The sequence below is a fragment of the Aphelocoma coerulescens genome, chromosome 2, assembly GCF_041296385.1.
Source record: "Aphelocoma coerulescens isolate FSJ_1873_10779 chromosome 2, UR_Acoe_1.0, whole genome shotgun sequence".
In the NCBI taxonomy this organism is placed as follows: Eukaryota; Metazoa; Chordata; class Aves; order Passeriformes; family Corvidae; genus Aphelocoma; species Aphelocoma coerulescens.
Genome location: NC_091015.1, coordinates 29,820,143 through 29,832,525, shown reverse-complemented (window position 1 = coordinate 29,832,525; position 12,383 = coordinate 29,820,143). Strand labels below are relative to the sequence as shown.

The 12,383-nt window shown below is 35.5% G+C and overlaps 1 long non-coding RNA gene across 1 annotated transcript; it reads right to left on the bottom strand.

Annotated features, from left to right (window-relative positions):
- Positions 1 to 244: 244 nt before the first annotated feature.
- LOC138105662 (uncharacterized) lies at positions 245 to 11,904 on the bottom strand. Its single transcript, XR_011148603.1, has 4 exons — positions 11,849 to 11,904; positions 10,477 to 10,619; positions 1,251 to 1,705; positions 245 to 383 (listed from the first exon to the last, which is right to left on the bottom strand). It is a non-coding gene; the product is annotated as an uncharacterized lncRNA (long non-coding RNA).
- Positions 11,905 to 12,383: the final 479 nt, after the last annotated feature.

Below are 12,383 nucleotides of genomic sequence, written 5' to 3'. Positions count from 1 at the left end.
GTTAAGTTCCAGAGTAATAACTCTTTTTTTTTCATACGTAGTCAAGAAAAATTCCTAATACAGTCAACACTGTAAACTCAGACTTGAATAAAGGCTACGATCTTTAGCTAAAATTACTAAATATAGAGGCATCTAGACAAATTCTTATATAAGTATACCTTAAATGTATTCTTCTTAAGAACATTGATATTTGCATTTTTTTACCTGAATAAAATCCCTATAGTAGAGATGAACTGATGCCTTTTTCAGGGACGGTGAAATGAAATATCACTGCTTGCTCCAGAAGTCTGCAGCACAGCAGGACATTGAACCCTTCTCTTCTGAGTCCTAGGTTAGCACTTGAACCACGGGAGAAACCTGCCTCCATCTTCAGGGGATTATATCTGTAAATGAAAATGGAAAGGAAAACACATCAGTCCACATCTCTTCACACATCATTCACCTCTCAGAACCTGAGGAAAAGGACACTGTCAAGCTTTCTCAAGGAAATTGTCTCTTGTGACTTTTCTGGGATGTAGAATCCCAGGTCTTTCCCAAGTACCTAACAGTTAACTGAGACATATGAAGCAAATGAACATTGGATGGACAAGTTAAGCTGTTGCAAAATAATTTTTCTAAGGATTTGAATTTATGTTTAAAATCTAAAGGCTAGGATATGAAATGGCTAGATCTTAAACAAACGTATTGGATATTAACATCACTTCAGAAAACTCTAATGGAGTACTTCTCCCCATAGAAGACACAGTATACCTTCAAGTTCCATAGAGTAAGAGGCATGGAGAAGAGTTGTAAATCTGGGTGAGGGTAGAGGGAAGAAAACAAATAGAGAAGAACAGAGCCAACCCCTGTCTTCATGGAAAATCTCCAAGTTGCCCTGAACTGTTGGCCTGAAATGCTGGTTCACTCCTGATTTTAGAAAATGATTATTCTCAGATCAACACTTTTTGCTGTTTGGTACTGGATAACACACCAGGGTGAACACTCTTTTAGGCTCTTTCAAATGCCTCAATGCCAACTGGGCATTGCAGAAATTCATGCTGTCCAATACTGGACAATTAGAACTCAAAAAATGAAACAGGCCTCAGTCTCACTGTCTCCATGTCAATTCTGAACAACGGAGAGAACTCAAGTTCCAGATTCACTTTTTTTAGTTGATTAATTTATCGATATATTTTCCTTTAAGTTTTCTGCATCACAGTCTCACTGCCTAAGGCTTTTCATGGTATTAAAAACAACCAAGTATCACTCACCTCACTTGGCAAAGAAGATTAAGCTAGGATGGTGCACTTCTAACCCTTGATCCTCAGTCTGCTCATATCTCCAGACTGCACTATCTCTTTATGGTTCTATAGAGATACTTCATCAGCATGAAATTGTTACAGAATAAAGCTTCTTGCTGCAAATATACACCGAAACATTCCTTCACATGTTCCCATGAAAACAGTTGGTATTTCACAGGCTAAATTTCTCAGATCTAGAATCTCAGTCAAAATCCTTGAAAATAAAGATATCAAGCATGGTTATTTTGAAATTAGGTGTTTTTCAAAATTGCTGTTGTCGTAGACAAAGATTATGTCAGGAAACTTCAGCAGCTTCATTCACCGAGGAATGTATGTTCTGATCTGGGCTCTCCCAACCTCAAATACTCATTAATACAGGGTGTGTGTTCTCTTCTGTGCTCTCTTTGTCGCACAAAACAAGGAACCTGTAAGAAAACAGTGAAGAGAAAAAAAGGGGTTGAGTTGAACACTGAACTTTCCAGTTAATTATTTTCTTGTAGCACTGTATTAACTTAATTCTATGAAATGAACCAATGACAGAAAACATAGCTATAGCTAAACCTGTTAACTTTAATTTCTATTTAATTTCCGAGTGAAAAGAATTTTGTTCTCACTCCTTGCCAACTGACTTAGGTTAAAAGCTTCTTTATGTACTTGAGTTGGTACAGCAAATTTAACTCTTTACTTTCATACTTGTGATGTACATCTCTTGCTGCACTACAATATACCCTTTGTTGTACCAGTTTAAATATCATCCATACATGAAAGGCAATTAAATTCTATCAGCAAGTTTTTTTTCTGAAAGCAGGCTGTGTTGGAACAAAATCAAAGAAGAAAATAAACCCATCCTGCTCCTCTCCAGCTTTCTAAAACTTTCTCAAGTTCTGGAAGATGGGAGAGAAATGCAATTAAAACAATCCATTAAGTGCTTTATTTGCCACCTGCCATTCATTGAATACCTGCTGATAAAAGTGAGTTTTTTACTTGCAGATTTGTCCTGATAGACTGGAATGATGAAAGTTCACAAGTGCTCCAGGAGACACATGAGGATAAATATAGATTCAATCAAATCAAATCAAATTTGGCAATAAAGATGTAAGAAGTGAATTACTTTTAGCTTGCCCCAAGTTGTTTAACAGAACCAGGACACATTGTGAAGGCAGTTTTGTTTAAAAAATGTGGAAAGCCTTGCACTGTTCAATTCTTCTGTTACTCTGTTAGCTATATAATTCACAAGCTGTTGCATTTTTCAATAGGTATTTTATCCAAAACTTGTCATATGTTCAGAGGTGCTTACATAATGTTATTTTAAATAAACCTTTTAACTGACACTTTTTTAAGCTATAATATACTTGTGACGTAGCTACATTAAATATTCCTATCCTTATATCAACATACTCACTGGCCAATTTCAGTGAAGGTGTGTGTCTGCATTAGTGTTTTATTTTAGATATTCCCTGCTCTCCTGAAGTGAATGTCCCAGCTGTTCCACTTTACATTTCTGTGGGTTGCACAGTGGATTTGGTTCCTTCTGAACAAAACTGACTCAGAGTTGAAGGTACAGGAGAGCTGTCACTTCATAGCACTGGACAAGAGCAAGCCTGAGGCAGCCAATCTCCCTACATCCCACTCCATTGTTTGTAGTGTGAGTGTGATCATCAGGTACTCAAGACAGGTAATTTGCCTCATATATTTATTTTTGGTGAGTTTTACTAATAGTGTAGGTTTCTACATGTTTGTGAAGAGAGAATCTTGTATTACACAGCACTGAAAATGCTGAAAAAAAAGGTCCCTTGCTGGATGTCAAAAAAGAGGTTGAAGAGGGGGGAAAATAAATGTTTTCCATTAGTGCTATTGCTTAGAGATCTTCATGTGAAGAATCAGTTGGCACACTAGTGAGGTGATATGAATGTGCAAATCCAAGGTAGCTGGGAATGCAAGATTTGAACACTGAGTCCAACTGTAATTGTTAGTACCAGTAATTAAATGTGGCATCAAAATTTTCTTCCTTTTTACATATATCTTTTTCATCCTTGCTGGTTGCCTCTTACTGTAACTAGAGAAAAAGTATATGTCTTTAAAAATGTGAGTATTTTTCTTTTAATTAGGGAGCTTTTATAACTGATTCTCACACTTTTTACTAAAATGCACTTCATCCTACTGATTAAAGATGCTGGAAAAGCTGTTATCTGCAACATATCTCTATGTCACAAATCCATATGATCAGATAGAGCAGACCAGAAACACTCTGCTAATGCTAAAGTTTGTGTACAATTGACAGTGACTATTCATCTGACCTTATATGTTAGACCATGGAATTCATTAAAATTCAGAAGTCAAATACATAATGTAAGTTCGAGAATGCAATGTAGTCACAGCCTCAAAACTTAGTTATATAAAAAAAGGGCAATTAAAATTCAGTAGTCAATTTTCATTGCATGTACACTTATGAAACCATAGTGTCCTCTTGGTATACACAGACCTCCCTCATCTTTTGAGGATATTAAACACAGGCATCTTGTGTAGACAGTCATACTGATTCTGATTTTATTTTAATGTTCACCTGAATATTTTCCAATTTTAAGATGACAAATACCTGAGGTCAAAATAGTGACAACAGATTCTTAGCACCATTGACAAACTGGGATAGTTTGTAAAAAAGCTAGAATTACCCAAGTAAAGTTTATAAAGTGATTTATTTTATATTAGTGTCCTTATGAAGGTATTTACTCAGATTATAATGTCAGCATTTACAACACCAATAAAAATAGGGGTTTATACTACAACAGGTAGTGCTTCATTTTAGTAGATCAGGCAGGTGCAGCATTTTCATTTCAGCAAGTCTTTCTAAAAACAAGGTCACTGTAAAATCATTCCTTGAACAGACGATTGGGAGGGAAATCTAAAACGACCCTTTAAGAATTTTAACTGGCATGTGGTAAAGTCATTGTTAGGTTCTCAAGTACAATAATTTTGAGTGAAACTAAAAAGTAATAATTTCTCTAGTTAAATGCTTCAGGTCTGTGATTGACTCAGTTTCTTAATCTTTCATAATGGATGTTAAACAAAAACTAAAATAAAGACAGAGTTATTGTTAATCCACCAATATGATGTTAATTGTTTTTACATGGACCATGCCAAGGATATATATATATATATATATATATATATATATATATATATATATATTAAAAAAAGCAAAATAATTAATGCTAAAAGTTTCTTTTAAACTAAAAAAACCCCACGAAACCTATGTAAAAAGTTGGTGGTTTTTTTCCCTCTAATGAAATGAGCTCTTTACATATAAATTATATTGTAATAACAGAGCTCCCTGGTGGAAAAGATTTCCTTCTCCTGCTGGCAAAAATTAAGATAATCACAGATGGCTAATGATCAAAAATACTGACTGACAGCTCTGAAGTACAAGGCATAGATAATATTCTCAGAGCTACAGTTTATTTATACTCAGAACTGGCTTTAGGCACCCACAAAACGTGCGTTTGTGAAGTCCTATTATAAAGGAGATCTTTTAGCCACCAGTTCCTGTTGCCAAGGTTTTTCCTTAAGACTAAACTGATCTCCACTATTATTTCACCAAAATACTTGTGTTTAAGAGCACCACTTATTTGAAACAATCTGTAACTAGCTGAATTTCCTTAAACATGGAGACTGTTATTTTTAGTAGCATTATAACTAAAATATATATTTTGAGTTCCTAGAAATACTGTACTATACTTCAAGTTTTATATACTGCAGAAGTCAGTGAGGGCAAAGAAAGGGTACTGAAACTCATTAGTTTCTTGTATTTGAGTGATGGTGTACAAAGTGTCTGGTTTCTTTGGTAGTGCTCAAAAACCTGTAAGGAGTTTGGTCTTACTCCCACTTAATGTTAGTTGAAATGTTTACCTGATTCAGCCAGGGTGGATGAGCTTATAGGTAATTCTAGTTTTCTCAAATGTTTCTTATTTATCACTTTATGGCTCCCTTAAAAACTTTGCTAAACATTCTGTAGAGTAGAAACTTATCTTTGATTTTAAAGCACTGACTGTGCTTTAGGCTTGGGATTGTTATAACCTTCCTGTACCTCTAACAGGCAACATCAAATGTTTTCTAATAGAATGTCTGCCTTATTGAAATATAATTTCTAGCTCCTGTAATGTAAATGAAAAGCTGGAGATATATTCCAGCCCTATTTAAAAGATTTGATAATAGGAATGCCAGTTTTAAATATCCCAAAGTATTACCAATTGTGTATGAGCAACATTTCCTATGAAATATGGATATCTGAAAAAGTTTCTGCTTCTTTATCTGGTTAACTTTCAGGTACATATTGAGAAGATGGCACAAAAAAGGACAAAGTTCTTTGAACTTTGCTATTGATTTTCTCTGAAGTTCAGCAACCGGGAGAGAGGGAGAGAGGAGAAGAGAGGGAGAGAGAGATGCTACTTATGAAAAGTCTATACAAAATTACACCTCACTGGACATCTGTGAATGCAGAAGGGAATTTTCAAAAACCCAAAACTGTAGGAGAACTTACTGCTGGAATTTGCACTTGCTTAGACTATGCAGTTCATCTCCACAAGCAGCATAAACCAGGCTTCATTAATCACAGAGCTCCCGGAAATACTCACTTAATAAACATTTTGCTTTTCAACGAAGTATGATTTTTTGGGCATAGGCTAATGATTTTCGTGCTGACAGAAATAACCTTGCTGATAAGTTGCATAGCCTCAGACTTCAATATAGGTTCACATTCTTTTCATTCAAATGTCTGATTGGACCCATGCTATACGAGCTGGAAGCTTTGAATATAAGGAGCGCTCATATATCAACGCAGCTCCCCTTGTGCCAGAACAGTGTACATTTTACAATAGCAGGCATGGAGCTGGAGTAATAATTAATACAAACTTTTCCCCATGCACACAATACTTTTGTAGCTATGTTAAACTTCATCCTAACCGAAATTATTTCAACAAGTAAGTTATTTCATCTAAACATGTGCAATTTATAAGTAAGTCTGTGACTTACTAGCATTCTAGCCATTAACAAATTTATCAAAAATTACTTCTTAGAGTAAAACCTAATATACGTTAACAACTCAGAAGTCAGTCATATAAAAAGGGGAGGGGGAGAGAGAGAGAGGTAGAGAAAGATTGAGAGAAAGAACTTTTTTTTTATAAAGGAGGTTTTAGGAGCTACAGTGGCTTCACAAGCCATCACTTTTTAAGAGCATGTTAAGAGCATTCCACCTCTTTTGAAACCCAGTTACAGCTAAGTGAACTATCACAACTAAACTATTTCACTGATCTGAACAACAATAAACCAAAATGAGTAGAAGTACTAAAAGCATGCCTGAGGCAACAGAAACTTTGGTGTTAATTTCCATCTCTTTCAAGTGCATTTGATGAATGATGTGACAAAAGAATCCTAATTAAAGTCGAAATCCTGAATACTAAATAAATTAGAAGTGCCACTACATTCATCTTCTACAATGATAATACTGCCACTTCTACTCCTTCTCTGTGCCCCTTTGCTTACATCTGTGGCAGTAACTCAGCAAAGGGCACTGCCAGCACAGATGGGAAAATGGATACTCTTCCCCAAACAGAGAGATAATAGGACAGGCCTCTTTGTTTCCCTTCACTGCCTTCAATTTACACAAAGAAAGCCTACCAGGGGCATTCAAAGTATTTTTAGGTATATATTTTTCCTCTCAAATTAAAACTTGACAAGCGACACTACGCTATCTGGTCTTTACTAGCCCTAGAAAAGTTGCTGTGTTTATGGCCATTAAATTTTTATTTCTTTTATTACTGGAGAATCATTAAGTATATATATACTTGGAGTAATATATAATACTAATGGGTTGGAAAGCAACACTGAAGGGATGAAATTCTATGGCTTGTGTCACACAAGGCAGAGAAGACAATCATAAATGACCTTAAAATCTATGAATCTTTCAAGGAGCTGCCCCATTCAATAAGCAGAGTGGAACATGAATTATGACTCCCGAGAGACATCCTTTCCCTGCTCCCCTTTTGTTCCAGGGAGCAACTCTGAAATACTTCAGGAGAAGTTTATATCCCCAGTATGACCAAGCAGTAGGCTTGTCTTTTTCCATTCTCTTTCCACTCCTTAGAGAAAGAGGGCTGTCAAGGGAGGAGGCCCTTCTATTCCCACCACAACTACAAAATCTGCCAATGCAAACAAAAGGGGTGCTTCAGTGACTCCAAATCCCATTTGTACTGTCTGAGGCCTGTGACAAGAGAAGGCCTAAAAGGCTGTAGTTAATCAGGAACTCAAAGGGAGCCATGTAGTCCAATATCTCAGCCACTGACTATTAGTGACTAATAGTGCCTGCCTGTTAGAAAAAAATGTAAAAACATAATAAACACATAGTGATACTTCTCCAAATTTTTCTCCCAGCCCATAGCAGTTTATAGTAAATTCTGATTCAGAGTTCATAACTTTGTATTTAATGTCTCATGAGGTACTGCACATGCACAGAACACACATGACTTGACTGACATGGTTAAACACTGTAACTGCATAGGTCACACCAAGTGTCTTCTTTAATTTTCTTGCAATGATATCACAGTTCTTGGCTCCTAAACAATGTAGTTTCCTTTGTATTTTCTAAATTATAAAAAAAACCACTTTCATTTGAGGTTTTAAGCAAGTTTTCAGATTTGTTGTACAAGATTCTTTTTTTTTAGAGGAAATGGAAGAGAGAATTATCTTAACAAAAAAGATGGATTGTCTGCTTGTATCTGTCTGATATATTTTAAGACCTGATTTTACACCTAATCTAGCTCATGACATTATAATGGGCTACATTTTTTGAAAGTACTGTGAATGAAAACAAAGCTTGTGTACATGTGGTATATAATTTCCAGAATTCTTGTCAGTATGTGAATTTTGCAGCCCTAATTTTCTCTTATGAATTTTGGACTGATGTTTTAGAAAGGACATTTTTGGATCTTAACTGTGATAGGGATCATTTCAGTGATCAGAGTGGATCATTGGGCTAATTATTCTAGATAGGTAACTATAGATAGGTTTAACAAATTGCCTAAATAGTAGAGACATGCTGGGACACATATCATGGGATATCATTTATTGAAGTGCCTATTTTGCACAAGAACAATTGAATATTTGCAGCACCAGCTCTTGAATTCTAACTTTGCATTCAGCTACAACAGTAAAATATTTTATTTCCAATATCACTCCAGGTAAAGAAAATTTTCAACTCATCTTTAAAAACGCAGAGGATAACAAATTATCGTACTAATTCTCTCTCATACAAACACCCTGTGATACAAGTATGCAACTTGGATTTTCCTCTGTGCTTAAAAATCACAGTTTGACAGTCAAATATCAGACTTCCAATTTTTTCTGGTTTTTGAATGACTTCATAAGACTCATATACCTTGAGGTGACGGTCAAGGATAAAGAAAGGAAGCAAGAGATGCTTGAAAAATAAATGGTTGGAACTTGAGAGCTTAGTAATTCACATTTCTGCTTTGCAACAAAAACATTAACTGAAGCAGGATGGACTTCTCTAAACTAAGGCAAGAAAAGGACTTGATAATTTAACTTGCCTTTTTTCATGTACAGTACTACAGAGTTAAACAAAGTCACTGCAAGCTTTCCTTTCTCAGGGATAGACTAGATTGTATTTGGTCTTCACCATCACGTTGACTTCATTATCAGTGACCTTGATCCTTTCTGCCACTGTCTGCTGTGATCCCTGGGGATTAAATGCTCAAAGGTTATAGACTTACATACATGTATATGAGTTGTCATCTCCGGATTCTTAATAATTGATTGTCAAAGCACTTTTGCACCATGCACCTTGCTTGTTTTGGCAGAACAAGTGCCCTTTCTCAGCTCGATGTTCAGCTACTCTTCTTTAGGGTCTGTGAGTGTCAATTGGTGCGATAAAGCGTAAAAATACAAGCTTGTCAGTAATGACCCAGTTGGTAGCCATCAGAATACTTGGCTAAAAAGTCAGAGAAAGCTTTTCAAGTTCTTGTGCTGGTTTTTTTGTGTTTGTTTTTTTGGTTTTTGTCTTTTTCCCTGGGACTATTGAAAAACGTAGCAGAAACCATTTTCATTAAGAGAAGTCTAGATTTGACAGAGAAATTCAAAGGAGAGTATCCTCTTCAAGAGCTAGAGAAGAAAAATGTATTCTGGTCAATACTTCCAAACATGAAAGTGATCTTCAATGAGTTGTAAAACTACTACTGAGCAAAAAAAAATATAATTTATAAAGAAAAAATTATGTCTGGTCTGAGATTTATGTATCTTATGAGCATATAAGTAAAGGTTACTGAGGTATTTTAAAGTTTATTCATTAAAACTTTTTGTTAATTTTGGTTAGGTTTGTTGGTTGGGTTTGGGAAATTTTTTTTTAATTTTTAAACTGTCCTATTTTCAGTGGTTTTATTGAGGATTGGTCATGCTAGTGAAGACCAAATTACATAAAACTAGTGGCCTTGTATGTTGATTAAGCTTAGAAAACAAGGTTAACTGAACACAATAATTTGTTAAATTTGTTGCACACACCAGACAGGTAACAATAGGTTTTATAACACAAGCATTTTTTTCAAGAGGTTTAGTCTCAGAGACATAGAGGAGCATCCTTTTGTTAGCAGACAATGTTTTCTGGAGTTGTAGTGTGCTATTGTCACCATAAGATAAATCAGTAATGTATTGGACAGAGTAAACTGTTCCTGTTGTGTAATGCTTCCCTATCTTTCTAAAGACTTAGAACATCTTTTATCACAACAGGGGGAAATTTGGATCTTTTATCAACTTGTTCAAAAAGCATTCCATTTAAATAATGTGTCTGGAACTGTAGTCTATGGCGATAATCAGTAGCTTATTAACCTTAATCATAACAACACATTATCACTATTTGGTTTCATGTTGACTAATTTGCAGAACAATGGGGAAGAGCACACTCAGCCCATAAGACTGTTCCTAGTTCTTGGCACTGCATAAATATAGTGACCCTCACTTGAAATGTCAGAGACTTGAGAAAAAGCTGTATCATATGATGAAGGAAGAGAGTCAGGGAAAAGAGGATCATGTAATCAGAGAGTTAGTTAAAAAGTAAACACTTGTTAAACCTCTGGACAAAGTGAGACCATCATCAAACAGATACCTAGAGAACAGAATAAAGGTCAGTTACCTTTTATCATGTTTGTGTAGCTTCAGTTAAACTAACAAGCAGCAGCATGTGCTTAGGGTCATAGTTAAACACTTTTGCCTTGATAAATGAGCTGTGTATTAGGTGCTTCCCTTTCAAGACCATGGCCATATTGGAACTCTGATCTACAAAAAAAAGACATCAGAAAAGGAAGCAATTTACCTGGGGGCAGAAATCAGTCATTTCAGGTGGTAGAAGGAAATAGTAACATGTAAAATAATAAAATAATAAGTCAAAACAACTAAAATGAAGCAGAGAAGCCTCAAAAGTAAAACCCATCATGTCAATTTTGGGGAGTGAAATTGCAGAATCCTTTTCTTTCTGGATTTCTCAAAATCGCCAAATACTCTTTGTCTTGAACTATTTCAGTGTTAATGGTACATTTCCTCATAATTGCACACTTCTTATGAAAATTCTAGTTCTTGATCCTGATGATTTTACGATTTCATAGGAACCACACATAAACCTATTGCTAAGGAAGAAATAAAACCATAAACCTTACAAGGGATTTAGATGTCACCATCCTCAGAGGAGGGAAGGTAGATGAATAAATGGCACTTTCTAAAACCATGCTATATGGTGTATAGAACATGCTATATAAAAGTTTCACTGAGTTCATTCAAAAAAGGAATTTTTAGGAGTATTAATTTCTTAGATACTGTAGGACTACAATATCTTCAGTGGGGAAAAAATGCTAGAACTGCAAAATACATCTTAATAGCATTGCAACAAAATAAGTTCAAGAAATTTAGGTTCTGTATTATGAAAATAATGTTCCTAAAATTGTTTACAAAAAAAATTTAGGTGACAACACCCCAAAATTCATTAGAACCTGTTCTACTCTATTAAACTAGAAGAAACATGAAAACCTTCTGCCTTTTCACTGAATTATGTTATGCCACTGTACCTCTTAGAATGTATACTGCAGTTTAATAATTAGTGTCATAGCATAGCAAAGTTTCCTTGCATGATTTGCACTTCATAGGAAAATGTGAATGTGCAAATTTCAATTGGCCAGAGCATTCACACAGAGTAAGATTCTACTACAGGCTAAGATTTTTAATGGTCATAGAATCACAGAATGGTTCTGGTTGGAAGGAACCTTAAAGGTCATTAATTCCAGCCTTCCTGCCATTGGCAGGGACATGTTCCACTAGACCAGGTGGCTCAAAGTCCCATGTAGCCTGTCCTTGAACATTTCTAGGGATGGGGCATCTACCACTTCTCTGGGCAACCTGTTCTGGTGCTCCACCATCCTCATAGTGAAGAATTTCTTCCTTATATCTAATCTAAACTTGCCCTTCTTCAGTTTAAAGCCATTACCCCTTGTCCTATAAGTGCATGCAATAAGTACCTCTCCAACTTTCTTGTAGACCCCCTTTAGGCCCTGGAAGGTGCCAGACCTTTCTCTTCACCAGGCTGAACAACTTCAACTCTCTCAGACTGTCTTCATAGGAGTGGTGCTTCAGTCCTCTCATCATCTTCATCAGATCCACATTCTTCTTATGTGGGGGCCCCACACCTGGGCAATGCTTCATTGTACCTGTTTCCATGATAGAGAGAATGGTAGCAATATGTTTATGCTTTGATAAGAGTTCAAAAACTGTTTGCTGTAAATCACAGTAGGATATCACTGTCACAGTGACAGTGGTGCTACAGCCATGAATGTTAAAAGGTCATAAAATATTTTTTTAGTAGATCAGTTTTTAAAGTTGAAAAAAATATAGACCAACTCTTTTTCAGATGTCATACACAAAGAGTGAATCATAATATATTCAAAAATTTCTATAAAAACCACAAGCATTTGTTCTTCCTTCAGAACAAATTTGTTTTAGTTTCCTTCTCTATTCTTATGTTCAATCAGAATAGCAAAACACATGAAAATTTCT